The sequence below is a fragment of the Sturnira hondurensis genome, unplaced genomic scaffold (assembly GCF_014824575.4).
Source record: "Sturnira hondurensis isolate 20B ecotype Veracruz unplaced genomic scaffold, ASM1482457v3 Scaffold0016284, whole genome shotgun sequence".
NCBI classification, from domain to species: Eukaryota; Metazoa; Chordata; class Mammalia; order Chiroptera; family Phyllostomidae; genus Sturnira; species Sturnira hondurensis.
This window is the reverse complement of record NW_028088915.1, coordinates 7,386,891-7,401,246: the sequence shown is the minus strand read 5'-3', so window position 1 is coordinate 7,401,246 and position 14,356 is coordinate 7,386,891. Positions and strand designations below refer to the sequence as shown.

Below are 14,356 nucleotides of genomic sequence, written 5' to 3'. Positions count from 1 at the left end.
CTATTACCTCGGTCGGTATTTCCAGTGATAGAGTCGCGAAGAACATAGCACCGAGCAATGGGGTCAAAATACGCTTGGGCGAGTTTCTTCACCTCTCTGAGCCTGTTTTCCTCCGATCCCTCCTCTGTAAAACGGGGGCAAGAAATCAGAGGGCTGTTCTGAGGACTAAACGAAATAACGTGTGCACGTTAAATGCCTTGTCCGAAGGTCATAAGTATTCGATACATAGAGGTTATTATTGTCATTAAATATAATCTCTCGCAGCTGATGGGGCTGGAGGCGGGCAGCCAGGGGAATGGCCTGCTTCTTCAAAGCTCCAAACGCTAACTCCTATTGCTTTTCCCCGTGTGCTTCACTCGGAGATGGCGGGTGGAGTTTCACTCCCGAGGTCTCCGCTTCAAACCTCACTCCGGGACCTAGGCTGCTCGCGAGAGGCGGCTCCAGGCTGCACCGGCGCGGGGACCTGCCTCTCTAAAGCTCCGAGCGTGCGCTGCGTGCGTTTGAAGGGGCCGAGCCCGGCTGGTGAGCGAGCGCGCGCCGGGGCAGGAGTAGCGAGCGCGCGGCCGGGCGGTGCACCGCGCGCGTGGGCGCGCGCGCGTCGGAGAGCGCGCGGCAGGCGGGGAAGCGCGCGTGAGTGCGCGCACAGCAGGAGAGTGCGCGGTGGGACTGCCAACGCTCCGCGGGGCGGCGGGGGACTGTTGGCGAGAAGTGCGCGAGCTGACCGGCTACCCAGCGGCGCGAGGGCTTCGGGTGGCGGTCCCGGAGGACACCTGCGGTCCCCAGCGAGGGGGCTCCTGCCAGGTGAGTGAGAACTTGTCTATTGCCGAAGGGGTTGCAGCGGCGGGGTTACGTCCTGCCGGCCGGTCCCCTCGCCTGGCACGTCGGAGAGCCGGGCGGTACTTGGAGTCTGGCGAGGGAAGCTGAGGTCCGGTGGAGAGAGGTGACCCCCTGGTCTCGCGACCCGCTGCCTGCGTTTCCCACGGTCCCCTGCAGTGCAGTCCTTCCTCGGATCTCTTCTTGCGCGCTCCCCCTCTCCTCCACATCGTTTGTCCGGTCTCCTGGAAGTGAGGAAAGACTGGCGCAATGCGAGGCCACCGCGAGTGAGGCCGCCGTAGTCAACCTGGTGGCCTCACTCACGGGAAACTCGACCCCTCTTTTGGGGTTTCAGGGGTTAGCGTGCACCCTCGGTCGCGGGCTTCGGGGAGGGAGCGGCGTTGTCCCGCTCCGAGGTTGTCCTGTTGGGGGTCCGCGGTACGTGTTTGGCTTTGGGCGCAGAGCGGTCTGGATGCTCCTAACAACCCCCTGTCCCCACCGCTCTTCCCGGACCCGTGCGAGGGAGTCTTCGCCCCACTTGCCGCCGTGGCCCTCAACGTCCTCGGGAGACTCTGCCCCTTAAGAGGCGGAGAGGAGGGTGGGGGCCTGATCTTGACAGGAGGTGGCTAAAGCCACCTGTTAAACTTAGGTCCTGTTCAAAATGACCAGTAGATTTTTGTCCCCACCCCGGTTTCCCAGCCCCGGACCCCCACCAGGTAACTGAATCACGCAGGCAGGTGTAGGATCTGCCAGTGAGCCTGGGCAGGAGGGATTAAAAAGAGAAAATGTGGTCGATGTGATGCAATTTAACAAAAGGCAATAAACTCCAGAATTTCTCAAGGCTTTGAAACTTTCCCAGTATTGTTTTATGGAGTCTAAATTTAAGCATCTAGTTTCTTCTTCTTTTTTTTTAACCGCAGGCACTAACCTCAGAAAACTTTTAACTCTTTGCCAAAGAGTTGGTATAGAGCAGAAAACTTAAAAGTGAATTAAGGAAGAAAATGATTTTTTGTGTTTTTCCCTTCAAACAGAGTAAAACGGTCAGGTCTGTTGCTGGAGACTGTAGAAAGAAGGATCCTTCTAGCTTCAATTTCAATGAAGAATACATTTTTTAAAACGTGTATATCTGAAAGGTATAGAAATACTAAACCAGGTGTAAGTGTGAACTTGGGGAAAGTGCTTGCAGGAGAAACCTTTATTAAAGACACTTTACCTTTTTTTTTTTAAGCACTACACGCGTAGTGCTCTAGCATGCACTGCGAAGTTTGCCCTCCAAGTTCCATGTCTGAATGTTACAGATTGTTTTTCTAGGTGGAGGAGGTATTTTCCTTCATGAGGTCAATGTGGAAATACAAACAAATGCCCTATTTATTTGGGATTGGGTGGGAAGGGTGGAAGTTGTCTAAAATCTCTCTTGCCAAACTTGACAACGTATGTATGGAATCTTGTGTATTTTCTTGCCCAGACCAGTAATAGCCATTTTTAAGTGACTGGTTATAGATATTGGTAACAGCACTTCAAATGAGCTTTCCTTTGAAAACTCTGGATGCTGATCATTTACAAGTAACACATTTTCTCCATTACTAGAGACCAGAAAGCCAAAATGAAATTGCTAATTTAGAGAAGGCTGGGAAGAGGAGAGAGAGATGCTTTTAAGAAAGATTGAGTGTGTTTGACTCCATAATGGCCTCTTTTGGCAGGGGTGGGGGGCCGGGGGGATTTGCCTGTTTTGGTAGCAGCCCTGCTGTTCATTAATTCACTCAGCCATATTTGTAGACTAAGCGCCTATGCTGTGCCTGAGCACTGAGCTAGTCACTGAGCATATAAACATATCTAGATAATGACCATATGGCTCAAACTGATTAAAACCAGATCAAGTAAGCCTTCCTCAGGAGCTGAAGATACACCTGGTCCTGGTTCCAAAGTTCTCAGACACCTTAGAAGCCTATAGTTGTCACCCTGTGTTGATTCTAAAGATCATCTCAAATAACGACAAGAGGTGGAGTGGAGCCTTGAAGCCCGGAGGGAGAGAGGTGAAAGGCTTGGGTGGAGCAGAGAACAGTAGATTCTCTGGAACACAAACTTCAAGTGCATCTTATCTACATGGCTGTGGGACAGCTGCCAGTGGCACAGAGGCCATTGGGGGTAGGTGCCAGGGAATCCCAGGAGCATCCCAGAACTTGAGCTCTTCCCTTGGCTGCTGAAGGGCAGCATTTCGTTTTCGTTTCCATGCTTTTTCTGGTGGCAGTGGTGGTGGCTTCCTAGCTGTGCTCTAAGGAGGATGGGCCAGGCACCTCTCCCTCTGCTCTCTTACAGCATTCCCCTCTCGGATCTTTGAGGGAGTCCAGGGGCCCTTGTGCAAACGCCTCTGTTCACATTGACACAGTGGGGTCAATACAGTGGAGTCATTGGCAACAGTCTATAGAGAACTACCGTGACATTGCACCTGTCAGTAATGCCCATCTCCTTCTTTGGAACTCACAGTATTAATCTTGAAACCAATTTTAACAAAGTAGGTACTGGGTTTATAATCCATGAAGTCAGGTAAAGGAACTTGTAGGGCAGAACACTCCACCTAGCCTTATTGGAACAGGATGTGATAACTCCTTATGAATGCATATCTTCAGACCGGATATTTCCAAAGACCCTAGCACCATGAAGAAGTCATTCATATTCATGCTCTTTCTCTCTCATTGTATAATATTAAAGTTATCATTTTAAAGTATATAAATTAGTAGCATTAAGTATACTCACATCATATGTGCTTATTTTTTTCTGTAGAGGTCTACAGATATTCATTATTAATTGCATTATTCCTCACTAACTTTGTGTCTTAACATATCAATAACTGAGATACATTGAAAGATCCCACTATAAAGAGGGATTTGGCATCTCTGGTATTCTGAAATCACCTGTGTATACAACTTAATATTTTAATTTCTAACAATATGCTTCTATAAGTTTATATTGTTAGATATACAAAGTCTAAAAGGAATTAAACTTTTATAATTACAGTTACTTTTGTGACAACTGAGGTTTTTGCCTTAAAGTCTGTTTGCTTCATGTAATGTAGCCAAGAGTGATATTTTCATTGTTGCTGTTGTTAATATTTGCTTGATGTATCTTTTCCCATCCTTTTTATTTTCTTTTAAGTATCTTCACCAGGGCTCCAACTGATGTGGTTCAGTTGGTTGGGCATAGTCCCCCAAAGCTAAAGGTTACTGGTTCGATTCTGGGTCAGGGCACACGTCTTGGTTGCAGGTTTGGTCCCCAGTCAGGTGCCTATGAAAGACAACCAACCAATAGGTGTTTCTCTTTCACGTCAACCAGTAGATATTTCTCTCTTGCATTGATATTTCTCTCCCTCTCTTTCTTCCTCCCTTCCCCTCTCTCTAGCAATAAATAAATAAAGTATTTTAAAAATTATATATCTTTACTGAGGCATAACTGAAATTCAGTAAACTGCACATATCTAAAGTATAAAAACATATTCACAATGTTGTGCAACCGTCACTGCTGTCTAGTTCCAGAACTTTTTTATCAGCCCAAAAGGAAAACCCATACCCATTAAGCAGTTGCTCCCTCATTTCCACACCACTCCAGCCCCTGGCAACCACTAATCTGTTTTCTATCCCTGTGGATTTGTCTGTTCTGCATATTCCATATGAATGGAATCATATAGTATGTCACCTTTTGTGTCTGATTTGTTGCACTAACAATACTTGCAAGATACTATGTAGCATGTATCAGTACCTCATTCATTTTTATGACTGAATAATATTCTATTATATGGATATACCACAATTTGTTTTCCACTCATCAGTTCATGGACATTTGGATTCTTTCCCCTTTCAGCTATTGTGAATAATTCTGCTATGACCATTTGTTTAAACAGTTGTTTCCAGTTCTTTTGGGTCTTTACCTAAGAGTAGAATTCCTGAATAATATAATAATTCAGTGTTTAACCTATTAATGAATCAACATTTTCCATGGTGGCTGCACCCTTTTCACTCCCACCAGTGATGTAGGAGGGGTTAAGCTTCTCCACAGCCTCACCAACAATTGTGATTTTTGATGTTTTAACTAATTGCCACCCTCGTGGACATTAAGTATTGGGCTGGACAAAAAGTTCATTTGTTTTTTTCCATAAATGGCTTAGTTGCCTTTAACTTTATGTGAAATGGTTTTTATTGTATTGTGACAGCTGTCATATTAGTGTGCATTAAAAAACTTATCAAAATTGGTACATTTTAGTGTAGCCATTTTAATATTGAAGATGGAAGAAAATGAGCAACATTTTTGGCATATTATTGTTTATTATTTCAAGAAAGGTAAACACCCAACTGAAACACACAAAAAAGATTTGTGCTGTGTATGGAGAAGGTGTTGTGACTGATGATCGAACATGTCAAAAGTGGTTTGTGAAGTTTTGTGCTGGAGATTTCTCACTGGACGATGCTCCATGGTTGGGTAGAACAGTTGAAATTGATAGCAATCAAATTGAGACATTAATTGAGAACAGTCAACATTAAACCACACGGGAGAGAGCTGACATGCTCAAAATATCCCAATCAATAAAGTTATTGATGAAAGTGAAAAGTGTGTCTTTTATTTTATGGGAAAAACTAAACAGGCCTTTTGGCCAACCCAATAGCATCTCACTGCGGTTTTGATTTGCATATTTCCCTAATGGCTAATAACATTTAGCATCTTTTCATGTGCTTGTTGGCCACTTACAGATCTTCTTTGGAGAAATATCTGTTCAGCAACTTGATTGTATTTTATATTAAGCTTTAGTTATTTTTATAGGGCTCAGTTTGTATGTTTTTTCCCTTGTCAGATCTTCACTCTGTTCTTTTGGCTTTTTTTTCCCGTTTTCTCTTTCAGGTTTCTGTTGCTCCTTCTAGGAGACTAGTTGTCTGACTGGCACTTTGAAATATTTAATATTCTGCAAACTTTAGTCATTGATCCAAAGGCCTGAGGTGTTCATCTATCCATTCAGTGATATTTGTAGACTGTCAGGGCACCTACGGTGTGCTGAGCACTGAGCTAGTCATTGGGCATGCAAACAGAATCAGTCCTCCAATGCTTCTGTTTCCCCTGTTTGCAGTTTACAATTTATCTTTTTCAATTAACAGGTCAGTAAGAGACTAGCAAAGGGAAAAAGAGCAGTAGTAAACTGGACGCGAGGGGATCATCCCCAAATAGCTGTGTGATCCTAGGAACTTTCTGGAACGTGGTTCCCTGGTTGGTAAAATTTGGGGCAGGACTAAGTGATATCTCAGCACCTCCCAGACTCTGAAACTGGAGATTATGAGTTAATGATCACCACAGCTTTCCTTTATAAATCTATAATTTTGTGAGTGTATTTACAATAATTTATTTTGTTCAACCTACTTAAAGGAATTTTCTTATGTGAAAAAATGCTGATATTCTTTTATATTGTACTAGACTAAACTGGTAAGTTTGGTTGATTTCTGCCTTGCAAAATGGTGCATATGGGAGCCCTGGCCAGGTAGCTCAGTTGGTTACAGTGTTGTCCCCACATGCCAAGGTTGTGGATTCGATTCCTGGTCTAGGCACATATAACACTCAACCAACAAATGCATAAATAGGTGGAACAACTAATCAATGGTTCTCTCTCTATCCCTTCCTCTGACTCTATAAAAAAATCAATGAATAAAAAAATTTTAATGGTGCATATGGTATTTTCTGTACAGATTCAGAGGGTTTGAAGAGCTTTTGTGAACATTTAGGATCCTACTATGCATAGCACAACAGGGAGTATAGAAATGAATAAGGTGTGTTCCCTGTACTTGAGAAACTATGATTCACTAGAGCGGAGAAACTTAATGTCAAGTGTGAGTCCATAGCAGAGGCCCACAAGTCTTTTGGGAGCAAAGGACAGGGATCCTTTTTTCATGGTTGTCACACAGTCTGTTGGAGAATGTATGATTGGAGCTGGGCCACAGGGGGAGTGTACTGGAAAATTAGAATGGCAAAATTGTGGCTTCGATTAGCATAATGAAGAATTTAGCCTTGACTTTGGGGCATTAACTCCTGAAGGAGGGTGAGCAGGGTTGTGATAGCAGATCTGTATTCTGGCTTTACTGTGCAGTAAACATTTGTCTGCTGAAGGAATAACTTGACGTTGGGTGGGATGTTCAGGGTTGAGGAAAGGAGGATAGAAAGACAAATAGAGGAAAGATGGCACAGACAAGGAAGGGGCACAACCCAAGCATGTGCCCTGACTGGGAATCGAACTGGCGACCCTTTGGTTCACAGGCCAGCACTTAATCCACTGAGTCACAGAGCCAGGGCTTAAACAAAAATTTTATTTCAAGAACACTTCACTTTTTTACAATGTTAATTATCAGTTCAATTCCAAAAACATTAGGTTATCCATATAAAATTACTGATATTCAGTTATTTTTGATCTTCATAAATGACATCTTCATATGATTCAGTCTAGTAAGTGTAGGCTCTTAGGCTTTTGTACTGTGAAGGAGACCACCAGCAAAATGCAAAGATAACTTACTGAATGAGAGAAGATATTGGCAAGTGATATATCTGATAATAGGTTAATATCCAAAATATATAAAGAACTCCTACAACTCAACATAATAAAAATCTGATTAAAAATGGGCACAGGGCGTGAATAGACGCTTCTTCAAGATGCTAAGTGTCACTAATGATCAGGGAAATGCAAATTAGAACCACGATGAAATATCGCCTCACACCTGTTAGAATGGCTATTGTCAAAAAGTCAACAAAGAACAAGTGTTGGTGGGGATGAGGAGGAAAGGGACTCTCATGCACTGTTGGTGGGACTGCAGGCTGGTGTAGCCACTGTGGAAAGCAGTGGCAGTTCCTCAGAATATTAATAATGGAACTACCTTATGACCCAGCAATCCCATTTCTGGGTATTTATCTGAAGAAATCCAAAACAGTAATTTGAAAAGATATCGGCACCCCCATTCATTGCAGCATTATGTACAATCACCAAGATGTGGATGCAGCCTAAATGTTCATCTGTAGATTAATGAATAAAGAAGATGTGGCACCTATGTACAAGAGAATATTACTTAGCCATAAAATAGAATGAAATCTTGTGATTTGGAACAACATGAATGGATCTAAAGGGCATCATGCTAAGGTGGAAAAGGTCAGACTTACAAAGACAAATACCATATGAGTTCATTTTTATGTGGAAACCCCCCAAAATGAACAAACAAAATAAAACAGGAAGAAACTCCTAGATACAGACACCAAATTTATGATTGCCAGATTTGGTCTAGGGGTGCAGGTAGAATGGTCAAATAATGTGAAGGGAATTGAGGATAAAAAGCCAGTTATGAAGTCAGTCACAGGGGTGTAAAGAATAACATAGGGAACGTAGTCAATAGTGTTGGCCTTGTGGATGGTGTCCGCTGGGTCCTGGACTTACTGTGGTGATCACTTTTGTAAGACACATAAATGTCTAATCACTGTGTTGTGCATCCGAAACTAATATAATATGGTATGCCAATTATAATTTTAAAATAATTTTTAAAAGAGTAGTCAGTGAACTTGAAAATTCACATAAAAATGCAGCATTCTAAAATGTAGTACTTCTTAGGGCATTCTCACTTCACCAGGGTGTTACTTTTGTCTTGGTTTCCCAAGGTGGTGAGGTTTACCAAGAGACGGTTGTTATCACTTAAGCAATTATCAGACTCCAGCTGAGTTACTTAAATTTGCATGCTTTGTTTTCTCCCAGAGAAGTTACTCTACAGTCCTTGGACTTCTGATATTAGTGTCATTTTAAACGTTAGTTGAAGTCATCCAGTCTTTTCAACAAACATTTTGTTGTTCCCATCTCTTGAAGAAGTGCTGAAAACCTCTTTTGTCTCCTCTTCTCTGTTAAAACTAGGATATGAGCCCTGGCTGGTGTGGCTCAGTGGTAGCACTGGCCTGTGAAACCAAAAGGTCGCCAGTTCGATTCCCAGCCAGGGCACATGCCTGGGTTGCAGCAGGCCTGGGCCTCAGTTGGGGTTGCATGAAAGGCAACTACACATTGATGAACTGCTCCCTCTCCTTCTCCCTCCCTTTCTCTGAAAATAAATAAATAAAATCTTTAAATAAAATAAAATAAAACTGGGGTATGAGTTTGTGCCCCAAAGCCTGGATTTAATTGAGTGATTTGAGCAATTTCTTTCTAAGTTTCCAGGAAGTATTTAAGAAGAGTCTGAGGAAAAGGGAGCGTCTGTATACACACCCACAGGTTAAAATGTATTCCATTTCCCCAAACAGGGCTAACCAAGAGATTCTGGAAGATAGGGTTCAAGTTTGAGCAGTGGTTTTGTGTAAACTGTGCATTCCCCCAGCTTGGATTTAAATCTGTTCAATTTGAGATAAGATATGTAAGCCAGATGTCTGCTTCTAGTCTAACCCAGGGTTATAAATTTCAATGCTAAATGAACATGCTCTTAGTCAGCTTTGTTTTTGTTATGAAGATGAGTGAAAAATTTAGCTAAGAATTTGGACCTACTCAGAAAAAAATGATAAAACAAAAAGCTGTAGTTATTACTTCCAAGTAAGAACTATTACTCGTTGTCTCACCAGAGTAGCATTTAGTGGGTGCTCTTGTAGTATTTACTGAATAGATAAAGAGAAAGCACATAAACTTGTTTAAAAAGAACAGTGGAAACTGGGATTTTCTTCTTTTTTTAATTGCTAAGGAATCCAGAAATTCAGTTGGCATATAGAATATCAATTTTTAAAAATCAGCTAAAAATAAAACTTTGAAGGATCTGTCTTTGCAATGAAAGTAGGTTTTCCCCTTGGCGGTATTTGTTTGCTCCTCCTGGGTCATAATGTTTTGTTGCTGTCACCTAATCTGAAATCTAACCGGGTTGTTTGCAGGTGAAGTTTCACTTTAGGAAAATCTAATTTCCACATCTTCTGTTCAATGATAGATTGCAAACTGGTAGTAGGAGACTCCTTCCCTCAGGGCCTGTGAGCCAGCCGACCGAGGTGAGGCCTCTGTGTGGACCTTGTTGCTTAGTGGAGACAAATCAATTACTTTCATGTGGCTTATGGCCCTGAGGAAAATACTGCCTCCTATTAATAGGTGAAACTATTCACAATTGAGACAGTCTGAAATTAACCTTGTTTTTCTACATTGTTCAGAAAGAGCTTTAAAAAAAAAGATCTAAAATGAAAGCATGTAATTGCTCTGGAGAAGTTAAATTACTAGCCTTTAAAATGTTTAATTGTATTTAATACCCTTGAGTGCCTGTTAGAGCTTAAGGTCCTAAACTCTTGCAGAAGACACTTCAGAAAAAAAAAAAAGAAAAAACCTATCAGAAAAGTCAGCATCCAATGAAACAGATGCTAAACCACTGAGCACCTCAAATTTGAAAACTTCAGAGCAAAACCAACTGCACTGCCATCCCTCCCAGTACCAACCAGCCTCAAGCCAGGGCGGGTTTCCCTGGGATTTACAGTGCAGGGTGACAATCCTAGTTTGCCAGTTTACCTAGTGAATATTTTTGGAAGCATTCTTTGCTTTCCAAGGTTATTGTTTTCTTGATATTGAGAAAGAGTGCAAACTAAAGAAAAGTTACTACGTATTTATTTTATTTCAGCCTGTTTGTGTGGAGACACATTTTTTAAAAAGAGTTTTTATTTATTTATTATTAGACAGGAAGGGAGGGAGAGAAACATCAATGTGTGGTTGCCTCTCAAGTGCCCCCTACTGGGGACCTGGGCCACAACCCAGCCATGGGCCCTGACTGGGGATTGAACCAGCAACCCTTTGGTTTGCAGGCCGCCCCTCAATCCACTGAGCTATACCAGTCAGGGCTGGATACCCATTTTTGAAGTTAATTTTGGTCATGGGTTGCATCTGTAAGCATACATGCATTCATTCTGATATTACATCAAGAAGCATTACTGATTTAGTGGATCTGGAGTATCTATTGGTGCCAGTTTTTTCATGCATTTTTGGTGAAGCTAAGAGAAGTGTCTCCCCTGTGGCTGTGAATAAAGTTATCCCCTGATCCTCTCCACTTGCCCTTGATTGAAATCTATAGGTCAAATGAGTGATTTCTCCTAAATCTGAAGGGTTTGGTCTCATATACAGTAGAGGGCATAAAGGACGGCCACCACAATATGAACGTGTTGGAGACACTCCTAAGTGTTTAAGCTTTTCTTTTAGATCAAAGGTCATTTTTTTTTCTTTTAGATCAAAGGTCTAGAGGAAACACTTCTCTTTTTTTTTTCAGAAAAAAAATAAGGTGGTTTTTAGAATTTTAGAATATGTTTTGTCTCTAAGTAATGGACATTAAGTCTATATTTTGTGACAAATATTTTTTCAAAATTCTGTGGCTACAGAGAGAGAGAGAGAGAGAGAGAGAAAGAAAGAGAGCACGAGCACTTTACCTACAAGGAGCTTATACTCTAATTGAAGAAAAAAGAATGACATGCATAAGAAACCTGATGTGATCCATTGTGGCTGAGTGGCAAAACGGCATTGTGTGGTTAAACAGATGCTGGTGCCAGGGGAGAGGTCAGTAATGAGTAGGACTGTGAAGGAAGGCGTGGCCAGGTCTGGTGCAGTGTCTGAGCCAGGCTCTGAAGACTGAGGGGGAAGTGAAGGGAGAGGCAGTCAAAACAAGGCTCGCAACAAAGCAGAGCATTTAGGGGACCAGGCTGGATAAAGGTTTATATCTGGAAGATAAGGTTGAAGAGATAAGGTTAGGGCAGGTTCCGAAGAGACACTTAAAGCCCTCTGTTCTTACAGGTAGGTTCTTTGGCAGCATAGATTAGGAAAATGAAAAGGGCCAATTTCGACAGGCCTGGTACCAAAAATAACCCAGGATTGTTTAAGTACTACCTGCAATTCATGGGTGAATGTTGTACTATTTGTTTTATGTTTAACAATGTTTTGGAGAGTAGAAAACTTGGAAGAACATGAACAACAGGACAAACCACTACTTTTACCTCGCTGCTAGGTCAGTCAGCAGATCTCAGGTCTGTGTGCACCTTCAGGACGCTGGGGGATGGGCCGTCACAGAGACCATACTTTGTGTGTGAAATGGGAGCTAGAGCCGAAGTGTGGTCAGAATGACCAGATGTGCTGTGATAACTGGAGTGAAATTATTTTTATGGAGTTTGTCTGTACATTATTTTAGGGAAGATATGAAATGGTTAATTTAGCTAAGAATGGTGTTAAAGTCTCCAAGTTGAACAATATAAAAAAGAATTTCAGTACTCAGTTTTCTGTCAACTTAGGAATTGGGTTAATGAAACAAGACAAAAGAGTCTTGGTTATCATTCCTAGCTTCCTTACTTAGTTAATGTCATTTTATGGTATAACCACTTTTTATTAACACATGTTACAGGAACGAACACAGGACCAGGTAGAAACTATAAAAGCAGGGTTTCCGTCTTCTTTGTTCCAGTAAATCAGAGCAGAGCCTCCCACTGCAGCGCATGTGGAGACGAGCGAATGTTGTCAAGAGCTGCTAGCATTAGGGCCGACAATGACTATTTTGTACTTACTGACTGTTTCATCTCAGAGTGTGTACATTCTGCTAAAGATGGCCATCCTCTTTATTTTCACCCACTGCCTCACCATATGAAAAAGCCCATTCACGGCTCAGAAACTGTTCCCACTGTAAAGCTCCTTCATCTTTAATGTTCTTGAAGGTCAAGAAAAACCTACCTTTTGATAATGGCTTGTTTGTTAAATCATACTAGGATTTCTCATGGTATAGCTTTAAACATAATTTCTGTCCTAAGACTGTTTTTCTAGATTTGGGAACACCTCTTTATAAAATTCCTGTGAGTGCAAGTAGGAGAGAATGAGATGATCAAAGAGTTGGGCTTTGGTGGAGGACTGACTGCCCTCGTGTAGTGTCCGACATGGATGGGGGAGGGGGGTCATTTTAAGGAGCTTGTTTCTACCCCTTTCCCCGCTGAGCTGTGCTTCCGCCTGTGCCTTGGCACTGTCATTGACAGTGGGTGACTGGACAGGGATGAGGGGCTGTAAACCTGTGCCATGGGGGTCAGAATCCTAGGACCCCCACCTGGATCTTCTCTTTCACGAAGAGTTTACCTTGGCAATGAGTCGGAGCTGTTCTCTTTCAAGGTGCACTACAGACGTGCTGAGCAAAATTAGTTCCACATCACTTGGTTAAGATGGATAAGTTTCCTATTCATGTTCAGAGCTAGCATAGACAATAATCACCCCTGTGATTTTGCTTAGCCTGCCTGTTGGGAATCTAAGTATTTCAGGATATAATTCCCTTCCCCCTACCTAGACAGGACCAAGTCTAATAGTTGAATGTGAGGGAACTTACTATGTTGATAGTTCCAGCTTAGATTCTTCCATAAATTGGGTCAGTTCAACCTTTTCCTGGTAAATTTTCAGCTTGCCTGTGATTCAAGAAAAGTTTATCTTCAGGGTTTCTTTCTCTTTCCTGTTAAAACCATGCCATCTTCAGCACTTCCCTCTGAAACTGCCCCCAGGTTTCTAGATTGTGTTCTCTTCTTCCCTTGTTAAATCAGAACTCATCTGTCCTACAGACACTGGGCCTTTCGAAGGCTCCCAGGTGATACAATGACCTGACAAATCACAATTCTTTAAACCCGAATCTTCCTTTTCTGTTTTTCCAGCAGTAGGAGTCAGGTGTATGATAAGCAGGTGGCCATCCATGAGTAACAGACCAGGCGATTCTGCAGGACAGTGGAGTGGTGCCCCCACGCACCCACCCACCCCCGCCATGGGCATGTGTTCCAGGATGTACAATAGAGGGTTGTGTCTGGGTTAAATTTATATAAATGGAATTGTGCTAAGAACACAATTATAACTTTTTATTCAGTACATTTTGAGGTCCGTGCATGCCATTGTCAGTTTGATTACTCCTGGCTGATGGATGGTATTCCTATTCCACAGTAAAAGCATTTACCAGGTTTTCGCTTTTTCTTGGAGTTCATAGTGTGTTGTGAACCAAGACTGCGCCAGCACTGCTCATCTGCAAGCCACATTGTGATAGCCGTCCTCACACATGTTTCCCACCTTTCCTGAGAGAAGTTTCTGGAGTAGACTGAGCGGTGGGATTTGGGGCTCACAGGACCTACTTTATCTCACTAAATACTGCCAGATTAGCCTACAGAATGGCTGTGTTCGTGTAACACGGCCAACAGTAGCACATGCGGGTTCCAGTTCCCCACAGCTGGTATGTGTTATTGGTATTTGCTGATGTTTGTTATTTTTTAATTGTCTGATTTTTTCCAATACCGTAATGTCTTTGCAAATACAAGTAATGTCTTATGTTAGTTTTAATTTGTATTTCTTTTGTTTACTGGTAAGGTTATACATCTCTCGTATACTTTTTAATCATTTGGGCTTCCTCTGTTGTAACTGCCTAATCATAATCCCTGTCCTTTTTTTTATTCTGATGCGTTTCCTTTGTTGATTTTCAAGAGTTTTTCTTATATTCTAGCTATAGATTCCTTTTCTTAGACATAGTAAACGTTTTCTACCAGCCTGCCA

At 42.3% G+C, this 14,356-nt stretch overlaps 1 protein-coding gene across 1 annotated transcript in view; it reads left to right on the top strand.

Moving 5' to 3' along the window:
- The first annotated feature begins 647 nt into the window (after window positions 1-647).
- PROSER2 (proline and serine rich 2) overlaps window positions 648-14,356 on the top strand; it is a 39,783-nt gene continuing 26,074 nt past the window's right edge. Inside the window, exon 1 of the mRNA XM_037066014.1 lies at window positions 648-801. The gene's annotated coding sequence lies outside the window, so the exon portion shown is untranslated. The remainder of the gene's footprint in view (window positions 802-14,356) is intronic.